Below are 9,688 nucleotides of genomic sequence, written 5' to 3'. Positions count from 1 at the left end.
TTAATTGCCATTTCTATGTTGATGATTCTTAAATCTACTTATCTTGCCCCAGCTTCTCTGCTGACCTCCAATGCTGTATACCCAACTACATTTCAGACATCAAACTAAATGTCCAGTAGACATCTTAGACTCAATATGTTCAATATTGAACTCATTATATTTCCCTGTCAATCTCTTCCCCCTTGCCTACTTTTCCTATGACTGAAGAAATCATGCACTCAGTACCTTAAGCTCCCACATAGAAGTAATCTTTAACTCCTTGCTTTATCTCACCCCACCTTGCATCCAATCCATTGTCACAGCCTGTTGATTTTACCTTTGAAACCTCTCTCAATTTTGCTTCCTTCTTTTTCCTGTGACACTGCCACCTTTCTGGTAAAGGCCCTAGATAATTGCAATCACTTTCTGGTGAGTCTGATTGCCACAAATTTCTCCCCACTGAAGTCCATTCTTGATTCATCCACAACGTGATTTTCATAAAACACTGGTCTGATCTTGCTGTCAGGATCAAAACCAAAATCCTCTGCTCAGTGTATAAAATCCTTTATAACCTAGACTATCCTACAATTCCAGTCTTCTGACAACTTACTCCCCAATATGCCCTGTTCAGTCAAGTGTTGTAGGGCACCTTGGTGTTCCAAAAAGAGACTCTGTCTCTCTGCTGTCTGACTTTCTTCTATATCTTGAAAGATTCCCCTCCACTTCTTTGTCTACTGACTTACCTTGCTTCATTGAGTCCCTCCCAACTAAACTTTCATCTTCTGCAGAAACATTTCCAAACTTGTTTCCTCTAGTGCACTCCTTACATTAATTATTTCCTATTTATCCTGCATATAGTTTGTATATGTTTGTTTATTTATTGTCTCCCCCATTAGACTGTAAAACTCCCTGAGGGCAGGGATCGTCTTTTTCCTCTTGTATCATAATACACAGCACAGTGCCTGGTACATATTGTCATTTGACAAATATCTATTGATTGGTTGAATTGGTTGGTTTTGGATATAGTAGACAACAGATAACATCATAAATATTAAAACTGAATAAGTCTTTATGGACAGGATAAGAATATTTTTGTTGTTGTGAGTTATTCCTGAATCAGCTATCTGAATTATAGTTGCCTGATGTAACACCAGAATTTGTGAGTAAAAGTTATAATAATTAAAAGCTGATATAGTATGAATTAAACTTATTTAACTCTGAATTACATGTTCATTTCATACATATATGTTTCATAAATATACATTATAAAAATTAAAGAAATCAATATCCCCATCATACCTACAAAAAAGGGAATGAATATCTTCATAAATAATACAAAAATTTAGAAAACTTGAGAGGATCAACAAAAGTTTTTGAGATAATATCTAATTAACTTCAACCAAATATGTTAAAATATAAACCCACAAAATTCATGAATATTTCTATATACCAAAACAAAAATTCTAAGGGGAAAAAATGACCATGACAGTGACATTACTCTGAATAACAACAAAATGTATGGTCTCAGAACTAATATGCCCTCATTTATTTTCTCTCTTCTTACCCTTTTCTCACTTGTATTTTCTATTGCCCTTTTCCTTTGCTTCCTCTGCTTTCCTTTTTCATTCCCTTAATTCCTTTACTCTCCTTTCTTATCCAGTTTCACTTTTCCTTTTCCTCCTTCCTCTTTGCTCTATTTCTATGCTACTTCCTTTTCCCTGTCCCCATTTCCACTTCTTCTTTTCCTCACCCTTTCTTTTACTCAATTTCTTCCTTCTACTTGCTTTACATCATCATAAAACTTTTACATTTTCTTCTCATTTTCCTCAAAGTAATGTTTTTAACTCTATTACTTTAGAACAATAAATATTTTATCTGGCATATCTGATACATATTGCTTTTTCCAAGAAAGTAAGAAAGACCTTTATTTCAGTGTTACCAATAAGTAAAGAATTCCAAATTTTGTTACACTCTACCAAAATTCACAATTAATTTTTCATCTAAGTATAGGAAATCATGATCATGACTCTTTACTATGCAATAATATCCCAGTCATTACTGCTATATTAAAAACAGAATACTACCAATAAAACACCTTTATTTCTCTTTTATTTTTTTCCCTCCTCAATCCTCCTCTTTACTATAGTAAACTGCCTTACCTGCCTTAATACATTAACAGAATAAGAACAATGCTAACTTAAAAGAACTAAAGATAATTAAAGTGGAATTTCCTCCCATTTTCTACTGATAAAATTTCAGGTAGAACTGAATTTCTACTCACCAAACTTTTCATTCCACAGTTGTTTTGTGAAAATGCCATCAATCCAAGCAATATGACAGCTGCCTTCTTAATTGGAAGAGAAACACTATGGAAGAGTCAGACAGAATTTACTGTCACAGCATTATCTTAGAAATTCTTTCAGTTGTTTCTATCCTGAATTGTTTGTGTCCCTCAAAACTAGATAGATAGTAAAATTTACACATGTTGTCTTTCCTTTTCTGCTGTATTGTTTTAGTAGTGCTGGAACAAGAAGATGATGAGTACAATTTGGGGTAATATTTTTCAGGTAAAGAAATGAAATATATATAATTTAGAATGTCATCAAAATCAGTCAGCTTATATAAAGGATAAATTTTATAAAAAGTTCTAAGATATTAGAACTTATTTAACAATATAAAAGAAATATCCTCTCAGGAAATGATAATGAAAACTAAATGTGCTTAAACCAAGAAAGAGACCACTAAGAGCTTACAACATGAGGTGTGTCACACCTAACTCGAATCAAATTTTATACCCTTCAAAGGATATTAGCTAAGTCAAAGGAATAAATATTCATTTGTCACATGGTATGTGTTGGAAACTGTTTTAAGTGCTGGAGATACAATGACAAATAAGAGATGGGTAAAACAGTCTTTTTTCATTCTGTAAAATAAAAACATGACTAGGCATAAAGCAAAGATGGCAGAGAAAAGTCATGACCTCACCTGACCTCTTCCAAATTCTTCTCCAAACAACTTTAAATAACATCTCAAAAAAAATTCAGTAGTGACTGAATCCACAAAGTGATAGGGTAAAACATTTCACATCCTATAACCACTTAGAATGGCAGGTAAAAAGGTCTCCTGCACTTCAGTGAGAATGGAACCCAGTCTAGCACAAGCAACTCCATAACAAAACAGCAGTAAGCCCCACCTTGAAAAACCAGCAGCAGGACTTGGGAGCACCTAAATCTGAAGCAGCTGCTTCTGGAACCCTTAGCTCACAAATAAAAAGGAGGTCAGACAGATGATTATAGGTGTCCATTAGCAAACACTGGATGCAAGACTCTATTGCATTGTCTATATGCTGATCTCTATGGAAGTCCTGGATCATAGTTTCGGGATAAGGAACAGTAGTACTACCACAACAGATCATGTGGGCACAGGAAATGGGAGTTCTTCTCAGAGTTTCATGGTGGAAAAGAGTATTTGTGATCATTCACAGCCCAGAACACAATCCAGAAGAGTAGCAAACACATCTCTCCTCAAATCATACTACCTTGGAAAAACTAAAAACTTACTGATGCGCAGATCTAGCTCTGAAAACAGCTGTACCCCCCAAAAAATCTCTGAAGCTTGAGACAGTGCCCCCTCCATGCCAGGATAAGAGCCCAAATTTAAAGTAAAGCTAACAGTCAAGAAATAGGCTGGGAAAATGAGCAAGCAATAACAACAAAAAAAGAAGTGACCACAGAAAGTTGCTATGGTGATAGAGAAGATGAAACACAAACTTAGAAAGAATAATATCAAAACAGCTATATGCAATATCTCAAAAAAGTGTGAATTGGTCTCTGCTATATATAATCCTTTTTGATATCTTTCAGGATAATACACACAAACGAATATGTATACACACAAACACACACACAGACACACACTTATATGAACATGTATGTATAGGTGTTTGTATATACACACAAATGTAAATGTATAAATACACACACATGCATATATACGTACAATACATATATGTGTACATACACACATATGCATGTGTGATGCGTGTATATGTTTATGTATGTGTGTATATACATATACCTGTACACATACACCTATATATACATTTATGTGTGTATATATGTATGTATGTATGTGTGTATATATATGTATATACACATATATGTGTGTTTGTGTATAATGCTAGAAGACCTCAAAAAAATTTTCAAACTCAAACAAGAGAGGTAGAGGAAAAATTGGGAAAAGAAATGAGACACAAAAATTAATGGGTAAAAATTTGGCAAATTAGTAAAGGAGTCACAAAAAAATGGAAGAAAATAGCATCTTATTAAGCAGATTATACAAAATGGCAAAAGAGGAACAAAAAGAAACTGAAGAGAACTCTTCTTTTTTAACTTGTGTATACATTTTATTTATTTTCACATATGTCTTAAGTCCTGTAAGGGGTGCTGACCACCACACCATCTGGGACTCCACACTGATGGACATCAGGTAAACTGAGTCCAGTGCAGAGAAGGGTGAACAAGATGGCACTGGAAGGGATGGCCCCACCCCTGGTTTGTTTTTGTCACTATAGTTCCAGCTTGTGTTCATTTCTATAGTTTCAGGTTTGTTTATGTCTGTTACCATGGTTCACTGGGCTAGCTGGCAAACACTATATAATCAGAGTGCTTGCTTGAATAAATCGGAGTTGCTTACTGACCCTCTCTCCTGCCTCATTCTTTTACTCACGAGCTCCACAGGAGGACAAGCAGCCTGCTGGCCAGGTAAAAGACTTGCTCCTCTCAGTAAGCTATGCTGTCACCATAGCAAAGTCCTACCCTGTCCACGATGGATTTGCAACAAATACCTTTTTTCTAATGTTTATTTCTTTTAGTTTTCAACATTTGCTTCCACAAAATTTTGAGTTTCAAATTTTCTCCCTATCTCTCCCCTCCCCCACCCTGTAAAGCCTTGCATTTTGATTATCCCTTCCCTCAATATGCCCTCCCTTCTATCATCCCCCTCCCTTGCCTTAACCCGATCTTCTCTTTTTTCTTGTAGGACGAAATAGATTCCTATACCCTATTACCCGTATTTCTTATTTCCTAGTTGTATACAAAAATGTATCTCAACATTCATTCCTAATACTTTGAATTTCAATTTCTCTCCCTTCCTCCCTCCCCACCCATCCCCATTGAAAAGGCAAGCAATTCAATATAGCCTATATATGTGTAGTTTTGCAAAAGACTTCCATAATAGTCATGTTGTATAAGACTAACTGTATTTCCCTCCATCCTATCCTGCTCCCCATTTATACTATTCTCTCTTTTGACCTTGTCCCTCCCCATAAGTGTTTACTTCTAACTACTCCCTTCTCCCATTTGCCCTCTCTTCTATCATTCCCCCACCCCACTTGTCTCCTTCTCCCCTACTTCTTGTAGTGTAAGATAGATTTTCATACCAAATTGAGTGAGCATAGTATTCCCTCCTTAAGCCAAATGTGAAGAGAGTAAGCTTCACTTTTTCCCTCTCACCTCCTTCCTTTTACCCTCCATTGTATAAGCTTATTCTTGCCTCTTTTATGAGTGATAATTTGCCCCATTCCATTTCTCCCTTTGTACTCCCAATATATTCGTCTCTCACCTCTTAATTTAATTTTTGTAGATATTATCCCTTCTTATTCAGCTCACTCTGTGCTCTCTGCATATAGATAGATAGATAGATAGATAGATAGATAGATAGATAGATGATAGATAGATAGATAGATACGTGTGTGTGTGTATAATCCCTCCAACTACCCAAATACTGAGAAAAGTCTCAAGAGTTACACATATTATCTTTCCATGTAGGAATGTAAACAGTTCAACTTCAGAAAGTCCTTTATGATTTTTCTTTCCTGTTTGCCTTTTCTTTTTTCTCTTGATTGTTGTGTTTTGAAAGCCAAACTTTCTATTTAGCTCTGGTATTTTCATCAAGAATGCTTGAAAGTCCTCTATTTCATTGAATGACTATTTTTTCCCCTGATGTATTATACTCAGTTTTTCTGGGTAGGTGATTCTTGGTTTTAATCCTAGTTCCTTTGACTTCTGGGATATCCTATTCCAAGCCCTTCAATCTTTTAATGTAGAAGCTACCAGATCCTATGTTATCTTGATTGTGTTTCCACAATACCATAATTGTTTCTTTCTAGCTGCTTGCAATACTTCCTCTGTGACCTGGGAACTCTGGAATTTGGCTACAATATTCCTAGGAGTTTCTCCTTTTGAATCTCTTTTAGGAGGTGATCGGTGGATTCGTTCAATACTTATTTTATCCTCTGGTTCTAGAATATCAAGGCAATTTTCCTTGATAATTTCATGAAAGATGATGTCTAGGCCCTTTTTTTTGATCATGGCTTCCAGGTAGTCCCATAATGTTTAAATTGTCTCTCCTGAATCTATTTTCCAGGTCAGTTGTGTTTCACAATATCTTCTATTTTTTCATTGTTTTGGTTTTGTTTTGTAATTTCTTGGTTTTTCATAAAGTCATTACCTTCCACATGCTCCATTCTAATTTTTAAAAACTGTTTTCTTCAGTGAGCTTTTGAACCTCCTTTTCTATTTGGCTAATTCTACTCTTTAAAGCATTCTTCTCCTCATTCACCTTTTGGACTTGTTTTGCCCATTGATTTAGCCTATTTTAAAGGTATAATTTTCTTCAGGGTTTTGTTTTGTTTTGGAGCTCCTTTAGCAAGCTGTTGACTTGTTTTTCATGGCTTTTTTGCATCATTCTCATTTCTCTTACTAATTTTTCCTCCACTTCTCTTCCTTGATTTTCAAACTCCTTTTTGAGCTCTTCCATGGCCTGAGATCACCGCATATTTATTTTGGAGGTTTTGTATGCAGAAATCTTGAATTTTAGGTCTTCCTCTGAAGACCTAATTGTTCCTCCTCATCTGAAAGGATGGAGGAAAATACCTGCTCTCCAAGAAAGTAATCTTATATTGTCTTATTATTTTCTCTTTTTTGGGCGTTTTCCCAACCAGTTACTTGACTTTTGTGTTCTTTGTCAGGGCAGAGCTCAGGGCTGAGATTCAGATCAACTGCTCTATTCCCCCATGGGCTCTAGGCAGCAGCAGGGAGGGCCTACAAAACTGGAAGTTGCCCCTGCAGTGGCTGCTGCTAGGGTCCACATGCTCTCCTCTCCTGTGTAATAGAACCCTCTCACTGACCTTTGAAGCTCTCTGTGGCCTTGGTGGGTTGAGCAATCTGGGAACTGTTGCTGATGGTGACTCCCTGAACTCAGCTCAAGGTCCTGTCTCTGCCACGTCAGGCTGAGCTCTGCACTTCCTGGGCTGTGCTGCATGTGTTCTAAAGAGAACTCTTAAAAGGCTCAGTTGGTGAACTGAATACACACACACACACACACACACACACACACACACACACACACACACACGTGCGCGCGCGCATGTGCACACATTTACTGAAGAGAAGAACTCTTTAAAAACCAGAATAAGAAGAGCCAAGGTGGTGGGAAGAATAGAAGGAAGGCAGATGAAGAGGAAGTAGGACCACTACAACAAAAAAGGAGAAGAAACCCAGGTTGGGATGGAATGAGAAGATGATTCTGTCCAGCTGGAGCTGGGAGACCTAGTGCTGACTGTGTAAAGTTTTCTCTGTCCCCTGGTCATCACTCAGATTTTTTTTTTCTCCTTTGGCTCCCTAATTTCAGGTTTTTATATATGTACTGCAGAAGACAATGAGGAAAACTATGTCCCAGAAACTAGTCTTCTCTAGTATGTTTGAGTCTAGTTGTAGTAGACAGGTGCTGTCAGACATTAGAGAGCAGAATGATGGAGATATCATTTTCTAAGATGGGAATCTTATCTGATCTCTAGAAACCATTATTGAACACTACTTCCTACCATGGTTTATTATCCTGATAGGACTGATGTCTTCACCTTCCTCCTGAGCTCCTAAATCTTCATCCTTCCATGTGATCTTCTGGCTAAAGTTGTCCATATCTAAACCCAAGCGGCAGAAGCAGCTGGAGGCTAAGACAGAAAAGGCCAAGCTAAAGTCTTTCACTGCCAAGATTATCCAGCTCTTGGAGAAATGGACTAAAGCATTCCCCTATTATTTCCTGGATGTGAAGATCATGAAAGAACTCAAAGAAATCCCTCATAGAATCACACAGTGTGATGAGGAGGATGGAGTAGTGAAGGTAACAATCACCTAGATGACTCAGAACCTCACACTATCTCTTACCACCAGGAGCCAGTTCCAGGAGATAAGGGAGAATTTCCCCTAGCCTGTCACAGACAAAGGGACTATTCTGAAGTCAAAGTCCCAGGTGGCCCAGAAGGATATCCTAAGTGTATGTTGTGCCCCATTCATTCTGGCCAAGCAGCTCACCTATATAAAGCTAGAAAATGTCAACAACATTTACCCTGAGGATCTGATGCATATAGTCAGCCACATGGACTTTCTGGATGATCACATGTCAAGGGGATGGCATATGTCTCAGAGGTCTATGATAATTGGTTGAACTGTGTGAGCATGCTGGTGGCCACAGTGATTTGAAGGATAGTAAAGATAGCAAAGAAGATACAAAAGACAGGATTATCAGAATTCTTCATTCGTGTGGCAAGGGAATATTTCAAAATTGGGAATTTGAACTCCATGAGGGTCATCATCTCTGATATGAACCTGAATTCACTGGCATGATTAAATAAAACATGATCCAAAGCCAAGAGTAGTAAGTTTGATGTTCTGGAGCACTATGTGAACCCATCCAGAAAATTCTATGATTATCAACCTGCCCTGTGAGGGACTGCCCAGAGATCTTAGACTACCAGCAGTAGCAGGGATAGTCATTTCAGTTTTCAACCTCTTTATCAAGGGCATCTACTTCCTGCAATAAATACACACTAACCACCTGCCAAATGGCCAAATAAACTTCAAGGAATTTTGAGAGATTACCAGACAAATTGATGATTTTATGACATGGAAACAGGCAAAATATTCTTTTGAAAAAAGATAAGAAAATCCAGAATTACTTACTCACAGAACCTATTTACAGTGAAGACATTCTTTTTGCAGTATCCTTTGAGAGTGAAGGTCCAGAAAATCATATGGAAAAAGATAGTGGGAAGACACTCAGGACAATTCTCCTTAACAGAGCCTGAAATTTTAGGGTGCAACATATAGAAGTAGAGAAAAAAAACACATGAATGAATCAAGTTTTTGTCCTGAATTATAGGGGTTCAGATGAGAAGGCCTCACTGGTTGGAGTCTATTTTGCATATACCTTTTGTGGGAAAAAATGGGGTAAATATTTCATGTATCAGCCTTAAGGCACCTAAAAAATGAAGTTTTTGTTGTTTTTGCTTATTTTATTATCAGGGAAGACTCTGTTTGGGGATGGGGGAGGAGAGGATGATTATCATTGGAGAGGGTATCCATTATAATGTCTAAATCTAATATTTTTCATGTTTGATTATTTCCATCTTAAGAAAAAATATATTTTAAAAACTCAATGCCCTATCAGACAGTTTTTCTTTTTTTATAAAATACTGAAATTGTCTAGTGTACGTATTCCTTTCAAATTGAAAGTAAGCAAATTCAAATCAGGAGGGATGGAGACCTATAAGCTGCTACATTATTTTATATATATATATATATATATATATATATATATATATATATATATATATATATATATATATATATATATATATATGAAGGCC

General features: G+C 36.7%; 1 pseudogene; it reads left to right on the top strand.

Moving 5' to 3' along the window:
• The first annotated feature begins 7,710 nt into the window (after positions 1–7,710).
• LOC140509141 (ras-GEF domain-containing family member 1A pseudogene) lies at positions 7,711–9,127 on the top strand (annotated as a pseudogene).
• The last annotated feature ends 561 nt before the right edge of the window (positions 9,128–9,688 follow it).

Source organism: Notamacropus eugenii, chromosome 5 (assembly GCF_028372415.1).
Source record: "Notamacropus eugenii isolate mMacEug1 chromosome 5, mMacEug1.pri_v2, whole genome shotgun sequence".
Classification (NCBI taxonomy): Eukaryota; Metazoa; Chordata; class Mammalia; order Diprotodontia; family Macropodidae; genus Notamacropus; species Notamacropus eugenii.
The sequence above is the reverse complement of the archived record's forward strand: the minus strand, read 5'-3'. Positions and strand labels throughout refer to the sequence as shown.